Genomic DNA, 19,549 nt, shown 5'->3' with positions numbered 1-19,549 from the left:
TCCTTATATAGCTTTGGAATATATAGGTAAAAGTATTAAAGTTCCAGGTAGATTTAACTGGAATACTTCAGGTGTGATATATACTGCTTTATGTATTACATGTCAAGCATTTTATGTCAGTATGACTACTAGGAAGTTATATGCTATGAAGGTCTGAGATGAAAATACTGCATTATATAAACATTCAGTGAAATGCCAAGGTTTTAGGAAGTTTACATTCACTGTTTTAAATAAAGTTTATGAAGATTTAAGAGGGGGTAATTTTAAAAATCAGGTTGGGGTGAGAGAAGTAGGGTGGTAGGTATATTTATCTGCACATTGTCCACCAGGTTTAAATGAAAATATTAATATAAAGTGCTTTTTCCTTGATAGAAGATTAGCTATTAAAGTTATTGGGGTTCTAAGGGTTAATTGGCTAGGAGTCTTTTAATATGTTGATTATTAAACTGGTTGTGAACTTTTCTTGGTTGATATGAGTTTCATATTATTTAAAAGTGCCTTTGTTTAGTTGTTAATGGTTTCTGATGAAGTCTACAGACACACAGCGGCAAATAAAAGTTTTAACACTAAAACACAGTTTGGTGCTTATTGAATTTCACTTTTGGAGCACGTCCAGTATTTTTGTTTGTTTTCTTTGGTCATTTTTACACTTTTTTTTGGATATTGCTTGGCTTTTGGATTATCTTTATATTTTGTTTTCTTAATAAAATCAAATAATTCTATATCTGCGTCTGTGTTTGAACGATAATAGACTTTACACTTCAAACTGTACATTTTCAAGGGTTTCATCCCTCTTATTTTTTTCATATGATTTATGATATTTTGTTTAATAAAGGTGGTTCTTAAAGTAACCCTATCCCTAATGCTGTTTCATGTGTTTTATGATAGTTTGCTTAATAAAGTTCTTTCTTGAAAAAGTAACCGTAACCTAATTCTAATGTTAAACCTAACTCCACCCATAAATCTATCCATAGCCCAGACATAAACTCGAAATATTGCTGCATAAATTCAATTCAAAAATCAAAATCATGCCCTTGAGAAACAATAACCTGTAAAAGGTAGATATAACTGTCTGGGAACAGTAGCAATAGCAAAAGTAGGCAGGTCCATCGGACCAAGTGTACCTGATTACCTAAAGGTAAGCAAGGAGTAAGATAGCATAGTTAAAAAGGTGACGGCGTATATGTGGACATATATACAGCCATTGCCAGTAGAAAACAGGAAGATATTTTCCTATTTTATTTGCAGCTTGAGAGCCCCCTCAAAGAAATGCAGACTGCACAGTCCAAGCAGGAGCATTAGGAGAAGCATGATAACGCCACAACGGTAACGATTTGAAATGTTAAGACTAAGACTAAGTCTAATAAGACTAATAATTTAATAATTTAATAATTTAATAAGTTTAATAAGACTAAGTCATGAATATGGAGTCTGAATGGCTAAAAGATCGGCCTTATATATACCAAGTCCGAGATGTCATTTCCCAGAATATTCCCTTTTCTCTGGGGTATGACAATCTCAGACTTGACATATATAACTTTGTTGTGGGCTCACCCTCCACAAAAAGAAGTTTAAAGGTTTCTGTGTTTTTAGTCTTTTGTTTCGGCTTGTTGGCACTCGGCTTTTCAAGTGTCGACATTTCAGTATGGACCCAAAAAAACACGTGCTACAGATACAAGGTAGATGGCTGCAGTAAGATGAGAGGATGTGTTTAATTTTTCATGGTAAGGGTTGTGGGTCATTTCAATGGCATTCCTGAAGATGTAGTGGTATGTCAAAAATAGAATAGCAAATCAAGAACACGTGGGACAGAATGTAGAAAATTCTTATGATGGATAGAATGAAAAAGAAATACATTGATAGTTAAGCAGAACCTCCAGGAAAATAAATGAACTAGATGGGAGCAATCAGTCTTTTTCTGCCACCCAAATCTATATTAGTTTTCGCTCATTCATTTAGGGGACTTGCTGAAAATATGAAAGCTTGGTGTAACGGGGAAAACAACGTGCATTTTCCTGTCATATAATTTGCTCTGAAGCATTGCAAAGAAAAAGGCCACAGGAAATCATTAATTGATAACTCAAATGATATACAAATATAAAATACATGTCCTTTCTACCTCAAAATTGTGAAAACGTAAGTGTTTCAAGATTGAGACCAAGCCACAATATCAAATGTCTACAGTCAAAGGCAGTATGCTAGAGGATTAGGGCTCTACAATCAAACACAGTATACAGTCGAAGGCAGTATGCTAGAGTATTAAGGGCCTACAGTCAAAGGCAGTATGCTAGATAGAGTATTACAGGTTTGAGCTGCTGGTAACATTCGCCTGTAGTCCTTGGTTTGATTCCATTAGTCTCCAGGCACATACTGCTCGACACTAAAATGCTAATATTTTTATATAGGCACTTATGTATTTTGTTTGTTTGTTTTTATTTGATTTTATTTGAATCTATTTGTTGGGGTAATGCACTGTTCTACTGATGACCTATTTCAGTCATATCCCGGAGTCTACAAATAAAGAAGAGCACACAGCTTTCATTCACAGGAAAATCATTCAAGAGTTTAAAACAGATGACATTATAAGATGACATTTGTTTCATGATCCATTTATACAAACGTCCTATATTATCCCTGAAAAGAAACATTTGAATCTAGTGAGCTTGTTTAGCTATTAAAGTAACAAAAGGTAATACAAACAACGAGGACAGAGACAGCTGGATAATCAGTCTCTGCAACTTCTGTCTGACAAACTCTGTCTCAGAATTGACTCATTTTGCATGGGGTTTGTCTGAGGGAATTTCTGTGATTTAAAAGAATATGTAATTGAAGAGAGTAATTTTCCATCTTTTACCAAAGGTGTCATAACAGCTTCCCCCCTAAGGTGAGCTACCAAGCTACAATACTGGCAACAGTTATGTGGGAGAAAAACAAGATTTAAAGGTTTTACAAAATTCTACTTGCATGCCATAAATTCCAAAATGACCTGACTGCTTTATTTCAGAGCAGATACCTGGTACAGGTCTGCAAAACTTTGTTTCGGTCAGTAAATTTAGGAAGATTTATGAACTGTAAAAAGGAGTGAACAAGAGAAGCAGTGGTTTCAAGTAAAGGTTCGTGTACAACAGCAGCATGGAAACTTTTCAGTTATATGTAGACTGCTCCTGCCATCTTTGGAGCCAGCAATAAGTACCACCACTTCAACTTCAAACAGGGAGTTGGGGCCCTTTTAGTTATCTTTACACCAGTACAACTTATCACAAGTAATTTAACGGAAATATGTTTTGTTTCACCTTGTCAAGATTATTTCTAGCTGCAGATAACATGATTAGCTGCAAGGGATGTCTGAGATCTGAAATAATGCTTTGTGGTGCCATCTTTCCATCTAGACCTATGGTTCACATAAATTTTAATATGTATAAATTTTTGTCAGCAGGAGATAGCTTGACATTATGAAGCCTTGCTACTAACTTTATGTACTCATATGGATTGCTTTTGTTGATGTGAGTTTGATTAATAAGACCTTATTATTCTGAGCATGAATGAAAAGCTGAAATATATGTAACTGTGGGACATTCCTATCCTGTTTTCTGTATGCATCAAGCCATCCAAACCAGGTTTCATGGTGAAGGTTGCAGTGGTAACAAACTTAGCAGGACAGATCAAACTTTTCAGTCTTTGTTAACACTTCCCAGTTCATGCTGCATGATAGCAAAGGAAGATGAAACATGCAGTCATTCCAACGTGTCTGGAAAAGCTCACTCAGGCTCTACTGTAGACTGCTGTAGAGGGGGAAAGTTAGTTTGTTTTTCCTTGTATTGCTTTCTTGATCATAGGTTCATAGGTAAGTACTGGGCTAGCTGCCCTTGCAGGTCATTTTAAGACTACCCAATTTCTCTTTTCTCAGTGGTGAGAATTAAACTCTGTACTTTGTGTATATGAGGAACATTCCTTAACCATTATGCCAACCCCCCCAGACTTCATTGCCAAAACTCAGGATCAAACCAGGGACCATTAGTCTATCACTGTCCCAGCTACACTATTTCATCTCAGTTAAAGGTTAATAAGTGAATACTAGGCTAACTGCTCTAAAGGATCATTTTAAGCCTAACCAATAATCTGGGATCAGAATCAAACCATTAACCTTGCATCTATGAGGCAAAGCCCTTAACTATTATACGAAACCCACAGATGAATACAAAGGAACACACAAACAAATAAAATGGTGTTTTGCATATTGTGTATTTTCATTGCATTGTGTTTTAATTGTTTTCTGTTTTCCATAACATATTTAACTAGGAAAGAAACCAAAGCTGTGTCTCTAGTGTCACAAAAATTGGATTTTCCCCACTCTTCCACATTGCTGTCTCTGTCTAGGTATCTGTCCCATATGTTATTTTGAGCACTCCAGTATCATTGGCTTTTGCTAATAATCAAAAAATTTACATTTTGTGAAGTCCTTCCCATCAAACTATTTAAATTAATTTGCCCTCCTACTGTATTTCGTAGAACTAGAATGCTGAGTGCCCACCCACCATCCAACCTGTCTAGTTCTTTTAAAATCAGCGGCTCTCCATTAGACTGCTAAAGCTCAAGTTACCCTCTGTTTCATGCCTTCTAAGTACTTAGTGCACACTGCAATTCTTAGCACATTAACCCATTTTTCCACTGTACTATTCAGATCTGTAACATCTTTAACACTTGGGACAGGTCTACCAATTAGTGGGATGCTTACATTCTTCTTATCAATAATTATCTTGGGCTTAATGCTTCTGATTTGCTCCTGGTGAGAAGGAGCAGCAGGACATTATTTCCCAGATCTCCTAGAGATAACTGCTTTTTAGGTGTCAGATTGGGATTAGTTTTACTGTTATGTTCCTGTTGAGAGAAGGAGTGTATGTGTGTGTGTGTGTGTGTGTGTGTGTGTGTGTGTGTGTGTGTGTGTGTGTGTGTGTGTGTGTGTATGGTGTGTGTGTGTGTGTGTGTGTGTGTGTGTGTGTGTGTGTGTGTGTGTGTGTGTGTGTGTGTGTGTGTGTGTGTGTGTGTGTGTGTGTGTATGGTGTGTGTGTGTGTGTGTGTGTGTGTGTGTGTGTGTGTGTGTGTGTGTGTGTGTGTGTGTGTGGGACTTTCCTAATTGGTCTGTTTGCTATCCAGGGCATCTATCAGGAGAAGGCTACAACAAGCCTGCAGACCCCTGCAATACCTGGGGCAAGACCGCTGATCACCAAAGAGCTTGTGGCCCACGTCTCATCTTGGGATTAATGCTACTGTTTTGCTTCTGCTGGGAAAAGAAACAAAGGGACATCGATTCCTAGCAGAGTGAAGCTGTGGTGAGACAAGCACTAGTAGTATCCAGGTAGTACCAATAGGTGAATTACCATTATTCTTTGTTCTTGACAAAACCAAATACTGTCCTTTTGATAACTATTACTAGATCAGTTACCATCTAACCTAACTTAAGTATATCTCCCTAAATATTTCACCCATAAAACTTCATCATCTACTGTAGTAGTTTCCTTCCAATTCTGAGTAATTTGCAAGACCCAGTTTTCCACTCTCTGGCAACATGTCTCAACAGTATGCTCTCTCCCCATCTATGGCCAGTATGCTCTCTCCCCATCTATGGTCAGTCTGCTCTATCCCCACCTATGGCCAGTCTGCTCTATCCTCATATGGCCAGTCTGCTCTCTCACCATCTATGGCCAGTCTGCTCTATCCCCATCTATGGCCAGTCTGCTCTCTCCCCATCTATGGCCAGTCTGCTCTATCCCCATCTATGGCTAGTCTGTTCTCTCCCCATCTTTGGCCAGTCTGCTCTATCCCCATCTATGGCCAGTCTGCTCTATCCTCATCTATGGCCAGTCTGCTCTGTCACCATCTATGGCCAGTCTGCTCTCTCTCCATCTATGGCCAGTCTGCTCTCTCCCCATCTATGGTCAGTCTGCTCTCTCCCCATCTATGGCCAGTCTGCTTTATCCCCATCTATGGCCAGTCTGCTCTCTCCCCATCTATGGCCAGTCTGCTCTATCCCAATCTATGGCCAGTCTGCTCTATCCCAATCTATGGCCAGTCTGCTCTATCTCCATCTAAGGCCAGTCTGCTCTCTGCCCATCTATGGCCAGTCTGCTCTCACCCCATCTATGGTCAGTCTGATTGCATCAGGTGTTCTATGATAGTGTAGCGACTGCCTTCTGCTTGCTGGCTGGTCACTGCTTCCTACCAACTGGCACCACTCAATACTAGGAGCCTAAATAGAAAGATGCCAGGACCTGAGGCCCTCCTGCATCTTGAACATATTCATATTTGTGCAGTTACTGTGACATGGTTTCAATGCAATGACGGTGCTCCCTCTATGTCAGGATTTAACACCTGTCATGCCTTCAAACCTTTGAGACACTGCAAGGTAGCACCTATATTTACTAGAAGCACCATTACTTCAAATTAACTTACCTACAACCCTAACCTGGAGCTTGTGGAGACACAACACACCCTTTACAACTCCAATTATTACTTCATTTCTAGCTACAGATCCCATCAAGGTCACCCAAAGATCACAGAAAATATCTCAACACCACTGAGGCTTTAAACATCAAACAAAATACCTTTCTACCAAGGGGCTTCATTTATCCAAGTATTGACTGGCTTATTTACACCTCCAAATATAGTCACACTCAACATTCTGAATACTACCTAATAATACTTTATTAGTAGCAATGCACTGGTGCAGATTGTAAAACTACCCACCAGAGCTTCTACTATCCTTTAAAAAAAAAGGCCTTTATTGAATTATCACTTGTTACATATGCAAACTTAAATTTATATAAAAGAAACCAAACCGTATTAGTATGTTCACAGTTACATTATGCATCACATATATTCTTCTGTACAATATAATCAATCCAACAATAGATACATTCCTGCCTTCCCTTAAACCTCATTCATCCTCCAAAACATTTTTCTGCAGGTATTGTTCCCACAATTTCCTTTTTTTCTATGTAATGTGCTCCTACCCTTTTCTAAAGATCCCAATTCAGTTCTTTTAGCTCTGTTTCAATATTCACTACTTCAAGTATGGTTGGTTTAGACTTTAATTTCCATTTTCTAGTAATTGCTTTTTAGCAGCCACCAGAAGTAAACTTAACAAGGTCTTAATATGTCTAGGCAATTCAGATCCTGTATCTCATCCCCCCCAAAATTATTTCCTTAGTTACACCCATTTGCTCATTCAGTATTTCTGACAGAGTACTCTGTAGAGAACTTTTAAAGTCTGCCAACTCACTTACCTGTTTCTTCCCCATCACACCTCCAACATTTGCCATCTATCTGAGGGACAATCCTTTGTAGTCTGCTTGGGATATAAAAATACATATGCAAACACTTCCAAGCAAAAATCTTAAATCTTCCAGACTTTGTTGCACATTTGGGAGCCATACATATGCTCTCCCATTGTTTCTTTGTGGATTGCTTATCCAGTCTCTCTTCCCAATATTTTCTAAACTCCTCTGATTGATTCCTGTAATTATTGTACACTATTCTATATGCCATACTAAGTATCCCTTTTTAACAGCAGTTTCTATTCTAGATTCAACTAAAAACTCTACCAGAGCAGGTCTTTCACTGAGGATTCCCCTATCCCTTTCTCTTATTCTATCAATCTTTGATAGGGAAGGCAGATTCTAACCTGCAGTCCAAATGTCTTCTTGACCTCTTCCCATTCTAATACCTTTCCCTCTTTAATTATTTGCTCCTTTGCCAGTTGCCTCAATGAAATTTCAACCCCCTCTTGACTATTTGTATACCCTAATTGCAGTCATCCCTATTGGCCGAATCTCCTTTCTCCATTTCTGTGTTGGCTCAGTTCTTAGAATACTTTCTGCTAATTTTGAATATAATATTTCATATGATTGTTATTGTTTTCTTCTAGGATCTGCATCCATCCCAGTCTCTCCTTATTTCTTGAATTCCCCAGCTAGATAATCATCCTTTCCAGTTTGACTTGTAGATTTCTATTTGTTATGTATAACAGCCTTAAATGTGTAGCTCTAAAATATCCCTTCAAATCAGGTAATCTTAAACCACCTTGTTCTATTGGAAGGATTAGCTTACCCCACTTGACTCTTGCTCTCTTCCCCTCCCAGATAAAATCCTTCAACTCTTTATTAATTACCATCCACAACTTCTCCAATGGTTAATAAAATATGCTTGATCTGTGTATAAAACTAAAGGGACTAAAAGCGATGTTCTTCATCTCACATTGCTGCAGTCCTTACATATGGGTAGTCCGCTGTCCTCGGTCGGCCCGAATACCAAAGTATTAGGCTGACGTCGGTCATGGGCGCTCAGATCTGACATCAGAGCATCAGGGTATAAAAGCGCATGACCGACGTCATATCCTCAGTCTTTTTTGCCGCATGGTCCGATGCAGAAGCAGCGTTGCAAGTGCCGTTCGGCGTTCTGAAATTTTCGTATTCTGAGTTTCAGACCGAAACCAAGTTGGGCTAAGTACCCGTTGGGAATATTTTGTTTTTCTTGCCTCAGTTAATTCCGGATGTCAGAAAAAGTGAATAATTGTATTTCTTGTGGGAAACAGATACCGCATAGGGATTATCACTCTCTTTGCATTCCTTGTTTGGGACCGGACCACGACGTAGTCGGGTGTCGGTTTTGTGCTAGATTTAATAAGCGCACTATAAAAAGAAGGTTAGATTGTGCTAGGTTAGTCTTTGGTAAGCGGTGTAATTATAATATGCCGTCGGATCCTCCGACGCCCGCTTCCACGAAGAAGCGCAAAGACAAATCCTTGAAACCTAGACAGGTTGATTCATCCGTTTCGGACGCCGGTCCTGCAGAACCTACAATGGAGCAGGTGGATCCGGCTGAAGTTTCTGTTGAGTCTCAGGGGGAAACTTTGATTTTGCAGGATGTGGCCTCACAGGAGTCAGGTCAAGCTGAAGGGGCCTCTCAGGTTACTGTTCTCCCTTCTATGCCTAAGGTGGTTAGGCCTTCTGCTACTATTTCTAAGGCTTCTTCTAAGGGCAGGTCTGTTTTGCCTTCCTCTGGTGTCCCTCCAGGTACTTCAGGGTCTGTGCCTAAAAATCACATGCTTAAAATGGCAGAAGATTTGATTTCTTTAATTAGAGGTTCTATGCCCCCTCCTGATAAGAGGCCCAGGGTGGAGCCAGAGTTGGAAAGTTTGGATCAGGCCTCAGATGACTCGGACTCTTCTGCTGAAGATATTCAAGATTTTCTCCCTTATTCAGATTCCGATGCAGAGGATTCCACTCCTTCTGCTTCTCCTCCAGAGGATTTTTCATTTTCAGAAACTCTGCATTCCATGAGGGAGCATTTTAAGTGGGAAGGACAGGATTTCTCTGATACACGGAAGAGGCTTAGGGAATTCTTGTTTTTACCACAGCATAGACCCTTGGCTATACCTCCTGTTTTGGATGTTGTTCAAGATGTTTTCTCGGAGGCTTCCCTTAATCCAGATTCTTTGCCTCCTGTGCCAGTTAAACCAGACAGGTATTACAGGGTGCCTGAGGCTCATAAATATCTGTATAAGAGTCCTAGGGCGGACCCAGAAACTATTAGTCAGGGGCCTAAGGGTGTTAGAGCTTCTGTTGTAAAGAATCCGGTTCCTCTAGATAAGGAAGCTAGAGCTTTGGATAGATGGGGTAAGAAGGTGTATACCTCTTCTACTTTAGCAATGAGGGCTTTAAATTGCCAGTTTCATATGTTGAAGTATCAGAATTTCCTCCTTTCTCAGCTAAAATCTAAAGTGGATGCTTTGGCAGAGGGCATAGAGTGTAAAGAATTGCAAGATTTAGTACATGTCTCTGAACAGGTGGGTAAGCATTCTTTGCAGTGTGGTTTTGATGCTGTACAGGCCTCTTCTAGGGTGGCTGCCACTGGTTCAGTTCTTCGTAGGCACGCCTGGCTTAAGGATCAGAATTTGTCCGAGCATGTTAAAACTAGAATTCTGGATGCCCCTTTACAGTCTGAAGTTTTGTTTGGTCCCCCTGTAGAGTCGGTTTTGAAGAAAATGGAAGACAAGGCTAAGTCAATGCAGACTGTTAAAGATTTTTTGCAGGTTCAACCTCCTAAGTTTAGTAGAAATTGGCCTACTAAGGGGTGGACCTACTCTTCTTCTGATTCTCAGTCTAGGGGTAGATCTAGACGTGGCAGGGGCAGAGCTCACAGTACATTCAGGCCTAGAACTTGGAGTTCACCTGCACAATCTGCAGGTGAGGGCAGGGGCCAGTCCTTTCGTAAACAGGCCCAATGACCTGCATTTCCAGCTGCCAGATTCTTCTTCCCTGGCAGCTCCTTTGGGAGGAAAGTTAGCACTCTTCAAGCAAAACTGGCTTTTAGTCACCCAGGACAAATGGGTATTGGACATTATAAACCGAGGCTACAAGTTCTATTTCCATACATTGCCTCCTTTCAAAGGCATGCCAGACGTTCCTCCTCGGCAAAGGATAGAGGCTCACAAGCAGATTTCTTTACTTCCTCAAATAGGAGCTATACAGCCAGTTCCTCTGTCAGAAGTGGGACTAGGATTTTATTCTCGCCTGTTTCTAGTACCAAAGAAAGGGAACACGTGGAGACCAATTTTGGATTTATCTATCCTCAACACTTATCTGGACATTCCAAAGTTCAAAATGCTGACGTTACAACAGCTTTTACCTCTGTTGGGAAAAGATCACTGGATGGTAACTCTGGCTCTCAAAGAGGCTTATCTTCATGTTCCTATCAGGCCCAGTTGCAGGAGGTACCTGCGTTTTCGGGCTGGAAATTTACATTATCAGTTCTCTGCATTGCCCTTTGGCTTATCTACTGCACCCAGAGTGTTCACAAAGGTTCTGGCTCCAGTGATAGCCTTTTTCAGGTTAAGAGGAATACAGATTTATCCTTATTTGGACGATTGCCTGATTATTGCACAACACAAAGACGAACTTCTGCATCATCTACAGTATGTGATGGTAGTGTTAAGATGCCTAGGGTATTCTGTGAACGAAATAAAGTCCAGTCTAGTACCCTCTCAGGACATGTGCTTTCTGGGTGTGAGACTGAATACAGCTTCCCAGATGGCCTTTTGACCCCGGACAAACAAAGAAGCCTTTCTCTTTATTTCCATCAAATGTCTCTACAGTCCAGGCTGACTGCAAGGACAGTCCTTCGAGCCTTGGGGTTCATGGCATCTTGTATTCTGGTGCTTCCCAATGCCAAACTGCATATGAGGAAGCTTCAATGGTATCTCAAAAATGTATGGACACAACACTGCCAAGATCTAGACACTGTCATTCAGATAATACCTTGCATTCAGAACGAATTTTTGTGGTGGGCTCAGGAATGTCACCTAAACAAGGGACTCTCTGTGACCCGACCAGAGGCGAGTCAGATTCTAATGACAGATGCCTCGGACAAGGCTTGGGGAGCACACCTCAATGGAAAATGGGTGCAAGACACGTGGCCTGTCAGACTTCAACATTTGCATATCAACTTGAAGGAGATGTTAGCAGTCCAATTTGCATTGATGGCTTTCAAAGATTTACTTCACCCAGGACAGGTGTTGATTCAAACAGACAACACTACTGTCATGTGGTACATCAACAAGCAAGGGGAACCCATTTGTACCCTCTTTGCAGGCAAGCGATGATTTTGTGGGAGACTGCTCTCAGTTTACACCTCAATCTTCAGGCAAGGTTTCTACCAGGAGCACAGAACTCCTTAGCGGATGTGTTGAGCAGACAAATTGTGGATCCTCATGAGTGGAAACTGGATCCTCATGTGTTTCAAAAGTTGACAGTGTTATGGGGACTCCAGACATAGATCTGTTCGCTTCTCCACTAAATTACCAGTTGCCAAAGTTTTGCACAAAAATGTTTCATCCCACAGCTTGGAAGGTGGATGCTCTATCATTCAGTTGGAGCAATCTTCATGTCTATGCCTTTCCACCTCTGCCTCTCATTTCCAAGGTACTCCTGAAGGCCAGAAAAGACAAGCCATCCATGATTCTGATAGCCGGATTGGCCTCGACAGCACTGGTACCCACTACTGAGGAGTTTAGCACGGGAGCCTCCATGGCCTCTGCCTTTGATTCCACATCTTTTGTCTCAGGAGGGCAATCACTTCCTCAATGTCAAGATTCAGTCTCTGCATCTCACAGCCTGGCATATTCTGTTTTAGACCCTGGAGGGTCTCAGCTTCCACAACAAGTTTTGAATGTTATTTTGGAGGCCAGAAGGCCTAGTACAAGGAAAGTTTACGCTGATAAATGGAGGAGATTTTTTCTTTGGAGCAAAGCGAAGGACTTTGATGTTTCCAAGCCTGATTTAAGTGTTTCTCTTCAATATCTTACTGAGTTATTGGACAGCGGTTTGTCTTTCTCCTCGATAAAGGTTCATGCTGCAGCCATTTCTGCTCACTATGACTGTGACCCTCCTTTATTTTCCCATCCTTTGTTTAAGCAATTTCTTAGAGGGGCAAAGAACATAAGACCCCACGAGAGCTCCTACTCCTGCTTGGGATCTCAATTTTGTGTTGGAAAAGCTTACTCTACAACCTTTTGAGCCTGCAGCTACGGCCGAGTTAAAGTATTTATCATGGAAGACTGCTTTTTTGTTGGCCATTACCTCTGCAAGAAGGGTTTCTGAATTACAGGCCCTTATGGCAGTGGAACCTTTCCTGATTTTTCATAAGGATAGGGTATCTTTGCATACTAATCCTTCCTTTATGCCTAAAGTGGTTTCTAGTGTGGCCTTGAACCAAACTATTCATTTGCCTACTTTTTATGCAAACCCCAAAATAAAGGGGAGAAGATTTTGCATACTTTGGATATTCACAGGCAGTTACGTTATTATTTGAGCAGAACCAAGGGGTTCAGGCAGTCTCAGCAGTTGTTTGTTTCTTTTGCTTTGGGTTCTCAGGGAAAACCTGTTTCAAAACAAACTATTTCTAAATGGATTGGGTTTTGTATTTCTTTCTGTTATTCCCATCATGGTAAGGAGATTCCGGCTGGAATCAGACCTCATTCCACTAGAGCTACTGCCACTTCTACTGCCTTTCTAAGGGGGTAGCTACAAAGATATTTTGGAAGCAGCCACTTGGAGTTCAGTACATACTTTTTCCAAGCATTACCACCTTCCTCTTTATTCTAAGTCTAGGGCTGGATTTGCCACTGCAATATTACAGGGCATTTTAGCAGCCCCTATTGCTTTATGATTTTGCCATCCTCCCTTTACCTCTGCTTTGGGATTCTACCCATATGTAAGGACTGCAGCAATGTGAGATGAAGAACATAGTACAGTTTTGTACCTACCATAAATGTAGATGTTCGAAGATCCACATTGCTGCAGTCCAATTTACCCTCCCTCCTTCCCTCTGTAGTTTGGCATGGTTATATGGTTTGGGTGATGGTTGTTGTTGGGCATGTTTTTGGGAGGTATCCTGTTTTTGGGCTGTGGCCTTTCTTTTTAGGGCCTTCTGACATCTGGGGCAAGAAAAGACTGAGGATATGACGTCGGTCATGCGCTTTTATACCCTGACGCTCTGATGTCAGATCTGAGCGCCCATGACCGACGTCAGCCTAATACTTTGGTATTCGGGCCGACCGAGGACAGCGGACTACCCATATGTAAGGACTGCAGCAATGTGGATCTTCGAACATCTACATTTATGGTAGGTACAAAACTGTACTTTTTACTGCTTGCATCTTGCTATCCATATCCATAGACAACAGCTTCCAGTCTCTCACTTTTTTATTATGTTTTGTTTAGTCTCTTCCCACATATCCTTAGCTGCCATAACAGAATCATGTTAACCCATACTCTTAAATAATTCATTTTATTATGTCCCCAAAATATATATGTCTTGCTAAACCAATTAATGTGTAGGAATATAGTTTATAGCTATAGCCATTGTTTTATTTTCATTATGTTTATATCTTGAAAAAACTTGAAACAGTCTCAGAATGTTCCAAAACACTGAGATGTCCTTTTCTATTTTTATCAGATATAAAATGATATCATCTGCAAATTAAACCAACTTTCCTTGATTACCATACAAATTATAACCTTTAATGTCTGAGTCCTTATTTTCTTTGTCAATGGTTCTAAATATAGCACAGATAACAAAGGGGAAAGAGGACACCCCTACCTTGTTCTTTTTAGAGACAACTTATCAGAGAGGAACTTCTTCCACTATTGATTTTTGCCTCTGATCCCTCATATATCTTCCTAATTATTATTATTATTGTATCAGTGAATACAAATGCTTCCATTGTCCTACTCATAAAATCCCAGCTTACCCTGTCAAATGTTTTTTCTGCATCAAGACCCACCAACAGCAGTAATATTTTCTTACATTCTGCTTCCCTCTGGATCATTATTGGCCTATTAATGTTGCAAATGTTTGCCTCCCCGCCACAAAACCACATTGATCCATATCTTTCAATTTTGGGAACATGCTTGTCATTCTTTTAACCCTTATAGACATAAACACTTTATAATTGTGGTTTAAGATTGAAATGGGTCTATATGAAACTGGATCTGATGGGTCTTTAAAGTCTTTAGATATTACAGCCACCACAGCTTTCTTTCAGGAAGTTGGTGCTTCCCCTCCTTTTAAAATACCATTAAACAAAACCTAACTGACCTTTATCACGTTCTTCCCGCCTACTTTCCAAACCTCTACCTTAACACTGTCCAGTCCTGGTGACTTTCCTGCAGATCAGTTATACAACACCATTTTTATATCATCTCCTCCTATCTTAACTCTTAATGTTGACCCTTAGGTACCTCTAACCTTGGCATATTTAAGTCTTCCATAAGTATTTCCATTTGAAATTTTTCTTTATTTCTACATTTCTCTACTTCATACATTTTTTTCATAAAATTTCTGAAATATCTCTAATAATTCTACAGGAGTTCTGGTTATTTTTCTTGTTATAGGCTCTCTAGGTTTGCTAACAACCATTTCTACATTTTGTTGCCGATGTCATTGTGCTAAAAGTTTTTGTGCTCTGGAGTTACTATCAATAGTAGTTGCTTAACAGCAATCTTTCTAAACCCATGCATATTATCCCATATTTGCACCTGTTCTTGCTCTGTGAAATTCCCCTTATTGTGCAATGCTTTAACTCAGTAACATCTTTGTGGTGTGAAATGTCACACCTGTAGCAGCCTACACTTATCTTGCATTCTAGATAATTTTCTGAAAAATATAAAAGCATAACATAAAAAAAATGTAAATATTTTGTGAACAATAAAAGCTATTAAAAGTATACAAATATCAATATTATTGGTATGAAGTGTCCTTTACAATGATAATAGTGCATTCATAGTCTTTCCATAAATACTATAATATACTATAATGCACACAAACCCAAAATTATGTTTTTGTTAAATTTGCACAAACAAATTGTTATATCTTGGACACTATACTATACAGACATACATTATTAGACCATTTTTGTTAATCAGACATAATGTTTTATTTGACAATGAGAAATTCCTCTGTGAGAGTAGGTTTATTGAGATATTTACAGAAATAGGAAAACACATGCTTAATTTTATAATTAGCATATAAATAACACTGAATAGCCTAAGATGCACAACTTACAGTGCAAATATCAAAAATATATTTCTTCAAGAACATCTAAGGTTTTGAATGATATCTTGCAACAGTTTGCAAGTCACTTTAGTTTTGAAATATTAAGTACATATGGAAATATTGTTTATCTTCATAATTAATAACAAACAGCCAGCAATTTCTCAAGTATAATGTGATTTAAATGGACACTGAGAATGAATTTACCTGTCTTCCACCATGGCATTTCACAACCAAACCACTCAATAACATGCAGAGAACTTGGCTATGAAAATATGAACAAAAATATAAAAATAATAATCGACAAATTAATTGATTAATTTCTGTACTGTATGATATCCTAGATTAACAATCTTAGTGTCATTTTGTCTGGTGTTATAGGCTTATCTATTTTTCTTTTATTTCTACCATGTTTTTAAACTTCACTTTTATTTTATCTTACTCACTAGCTGTAACTTCTGAAGAACTTTCTACCTTCCCTTATAACTCACAAATAATTTCCACTACCCATTCTTTAAATTCTACTCTTTTGAACAGATGTGTGGGGAAGTATCAGTGTCTCATTTTTATTTCATTATCCTTCATTTTTACCTTAGTTATTATTTGTGCATGATCTGAAATAGCTATTGGAAATGTGTCAAAGCTCTCAATTAAATGTACATGTTCGTGTGAAATTTAATTTCTGTCTAGCCTAGCCCAGTTATTGTACTTTGGAGAATAATATGTAAATTCTCTCCAATTTCCTACTACTGAGTTTGTATTTTCCATACCAAATGTTTTCAGAAATTTCTTCTGAAATCTACCCTCTTTTTTTGCATTTTCCTTTCTAAGACCCCTAGACACATCCTCACTACTCTAAATCAAATTTGAGCCCCCACTTGCAAGTAATATTTTGTGATGAAAGCTGATTATTTCTCCCATTTTTAAAAGCTCAGTACTAGCAGTTTTAGATGGAATATAAATACAGGCCAGTGTAATATTCTTTCCTTGCAAACAAGAAAATAACCAGTGCTTACTGAATATCCAGGTGAAAACCAAACTTAAAAAAAAACATATACCAACTGGACAACCACAACTGAAGACACGGATTTAATAAAAATGATGATAAAAATAGCAACAAACAAATTCCATGTAAAAATCAGATAAAAAAGGACATGCGCTTTCGCATACAGCTTCTTCAGATCCTATAAGAAACTAAAAAACAATGAACATTTTTAAACTAACACTTGACCTATCAAAAACAAGAGAAAATTGTGCCAAAAAACAATTACATCATTTCCTCATACAATCAATGCAACTTCCTATATGCCTTAAGCCTCCGCCCACTCAAAATGGGTTTGATATTAACGTGACTATTCAACCTTGGATGCTTATAAGCTTGCATCCTAAGAATCCATTTTAGCTCCATCTACTCCAAATAGTTGTTACAGTCACCACCTCTCACATTTTTAAAAACATGTAACACCCTAAAAGAAAAATCATGTCCAGGGCATTCAGATTGATGTTTGGCAAGGGCATTGTTTATATCACCCTTCCTCATATCTGACAAATGTTTGTATACCCTGTCCCTCAATCGTTGGATGGTTTTACCCACATAGAAGCAGGGGCATACATCACATGTTGCTAAGTACACTATAAAGCGGGTAGTGCAGTCTACATAGAATTTGGGAATAAATTCAAATGCTAAAGTGGGATCTTTATATATTTGTTGTTTAGTCAAAACCCTACACACACTACAAGACCTACAGGGATAAGTTCCAGTGCATTGACTTGACTGTCCAGGGCATTTAATATCATTGCACAACAACCGTTTAAGATTGTTGTTGCTTCGATAGATGAAATATGGTGCAGCCCCTATTAAGCCAATCGTTGCAGTGTCCAATGTTAAGATAGCTCAATGTTTCTGTATACTTTTTATAACATTGTTATTGCTGGTAAAATTAGTTATAAATGAAGTATGACATTTTGTCTTCCTTCTATTGGTCATGCTATCATCCCTAACTCTCAAAATCGGAGCACTGACTATCAAGGCCCGATCTTGAGTAGCACTAGGTGTGGTAACATTCTGTTCCACAAAGGAGGGTTGAAAATCACCCAGCCTATCAACTTCAAGGCTATCACGTATTTTCCTAACAGTAGTACCATTATATCCCCTAAGAAATAAACATTGCCTCCAGAGTATCAAATTCCCATTGCATGTCACCCTCATTGTTACAAATCCTGGACACTCTAGTGAATTGGCTTTTCACTACACTTGAAAACACATGTCCAGGATGCATACTATCTCTAGGATAGAAGGCTGTTACGTCAACATGGCTTTCTAAACTGTGTGGTGTTAATGCCCCCTATTGTATCTTCAGTTACTGATACGTCTAGAAAGTCTACATGTAAAAAAGAATGGGTTACAGTAAACCAAAGAAACTCTGTGGTAGACTCTAAATATTCAATATATAGAAGAAGGGACTCAACGTCACCTTCCCAAACAATGAAGACATCATCAACAAACCGTCTATAGTGTCTCACACCTCTATATAATGGACTCACAGTAAGGTTACTATCCTCCCAAAAATGCATCACCAGATTTGCATAAGAATTGGCGCAGGGGGTACCCATGGCTACCCCCCATCTCTGTAGATATAACTGTTCCTCAAATAGGAACACGTTATTATTCAAAATCAAGTCAAGCAAGATACAGACTAAACAAACATCTAGATTCAATGAGAATGCATCACTACTCAAGATCTGCCTTATCGCTTCTATCCCTTACTCACTGGGTATGGTAGTGAAAATATTTTTAACATCCAGATTAACCAATAGCAGATCAGTGATATCATTCAACTGCACAAATTCATCAAGATCCTGCAAAAAATGCAGAGTAACCCCCAAAATGGTATTTATAGACCTAACTATTGGACTAAGCAGCCCTTCTACATAAATGGAGAGGGGTTCCGTTACCCAGCCCCCTCCTGCAACAATGGGTCTCATAGGTGACTCAGTCAAGGATTTATGAACCTTGGGTATCCCTTTGATAACCGGTATCATGGGATGAGGCACCTTGAAAAACTCAAACAGTCCCTCATTAATCTCCCTGGTCATAATAAGTAAATCAAATATACAATCATTCACATATTTAATAATGGTCCTAACCCATGCCCAATCTATCATATGATAGGTATCCAAGTCATTCAATAAAATAGACATTGCTTTTACATAATCACACCTGTCCATTAATACTATAGCACCACCCTTATCAGATGGCCGAATTATAAGATCCACATTATTTTTCAAATCATTCAATGCCTTATGTTCTGCAGCACTCAAATTATAAAAGTTACTTTTATTGTGACCACTTAAAGTCATAATCAATTCCTTCTCACAAGCTTGTACAAATAGTTCAACGTGAGATGGTATAATAGGAGAGAAGGTACTAGGTCTTCTATATTCAGTAACTTGCTGCTCTTGGGCTTCACCAAACATTAAATCCAGAGCTACTTTCCTGGCAAAAAGCCTCAAATCAAATGAAACATCACTTACTCTGGCTGGACTGGCTGGAATAAAAGTTGTTTGCTGCTATTTTTATCATCAATTTTATTAAAGCCGTGTCTTCAGTTGTGGTTGTCCAGTTAGTATATGTTTTTTTTTTAATATTCGTTCCTTGTCAGTAGTCCCTCACTACCACAAATCTACTATTATTATATTTCTCCCTCTGCTATCACTACCTAGTATAAGTACTCCTGTTTTCCTTTGTCCCTGACATTCTGCTGAATATCCACCTTGAAATCCAAATTCACATGGTCATTTCTTTCCAAATGTGTATCCTGTAGCATTGTTATTTGCAATCTGCACTTCTTAATATAATTCAATACTCTTTCCTTTTTGTCTATAATCATGAGACCATTCAGATTCCAATATATTATTATATTATGATAGAATGTTATTA

The sequence above is a fragment of the Protopterus annectens genome, chromosome 7.part0 (genome assembly GCF_019279795.1).
Source record: "Protopterus annectens isolate FY-2018-M chromosome 7.part0, PAN1.0, whole genome shotgun sequence".
Lineage (NCBI taxonomy): Eukaryota > Metazoa > Chordata > Ceratodontiformes > Protopteridae > Protopterus > Protopterus annectens.
This window is presented reverse-complemented; position numbering follows the sequence as displayed.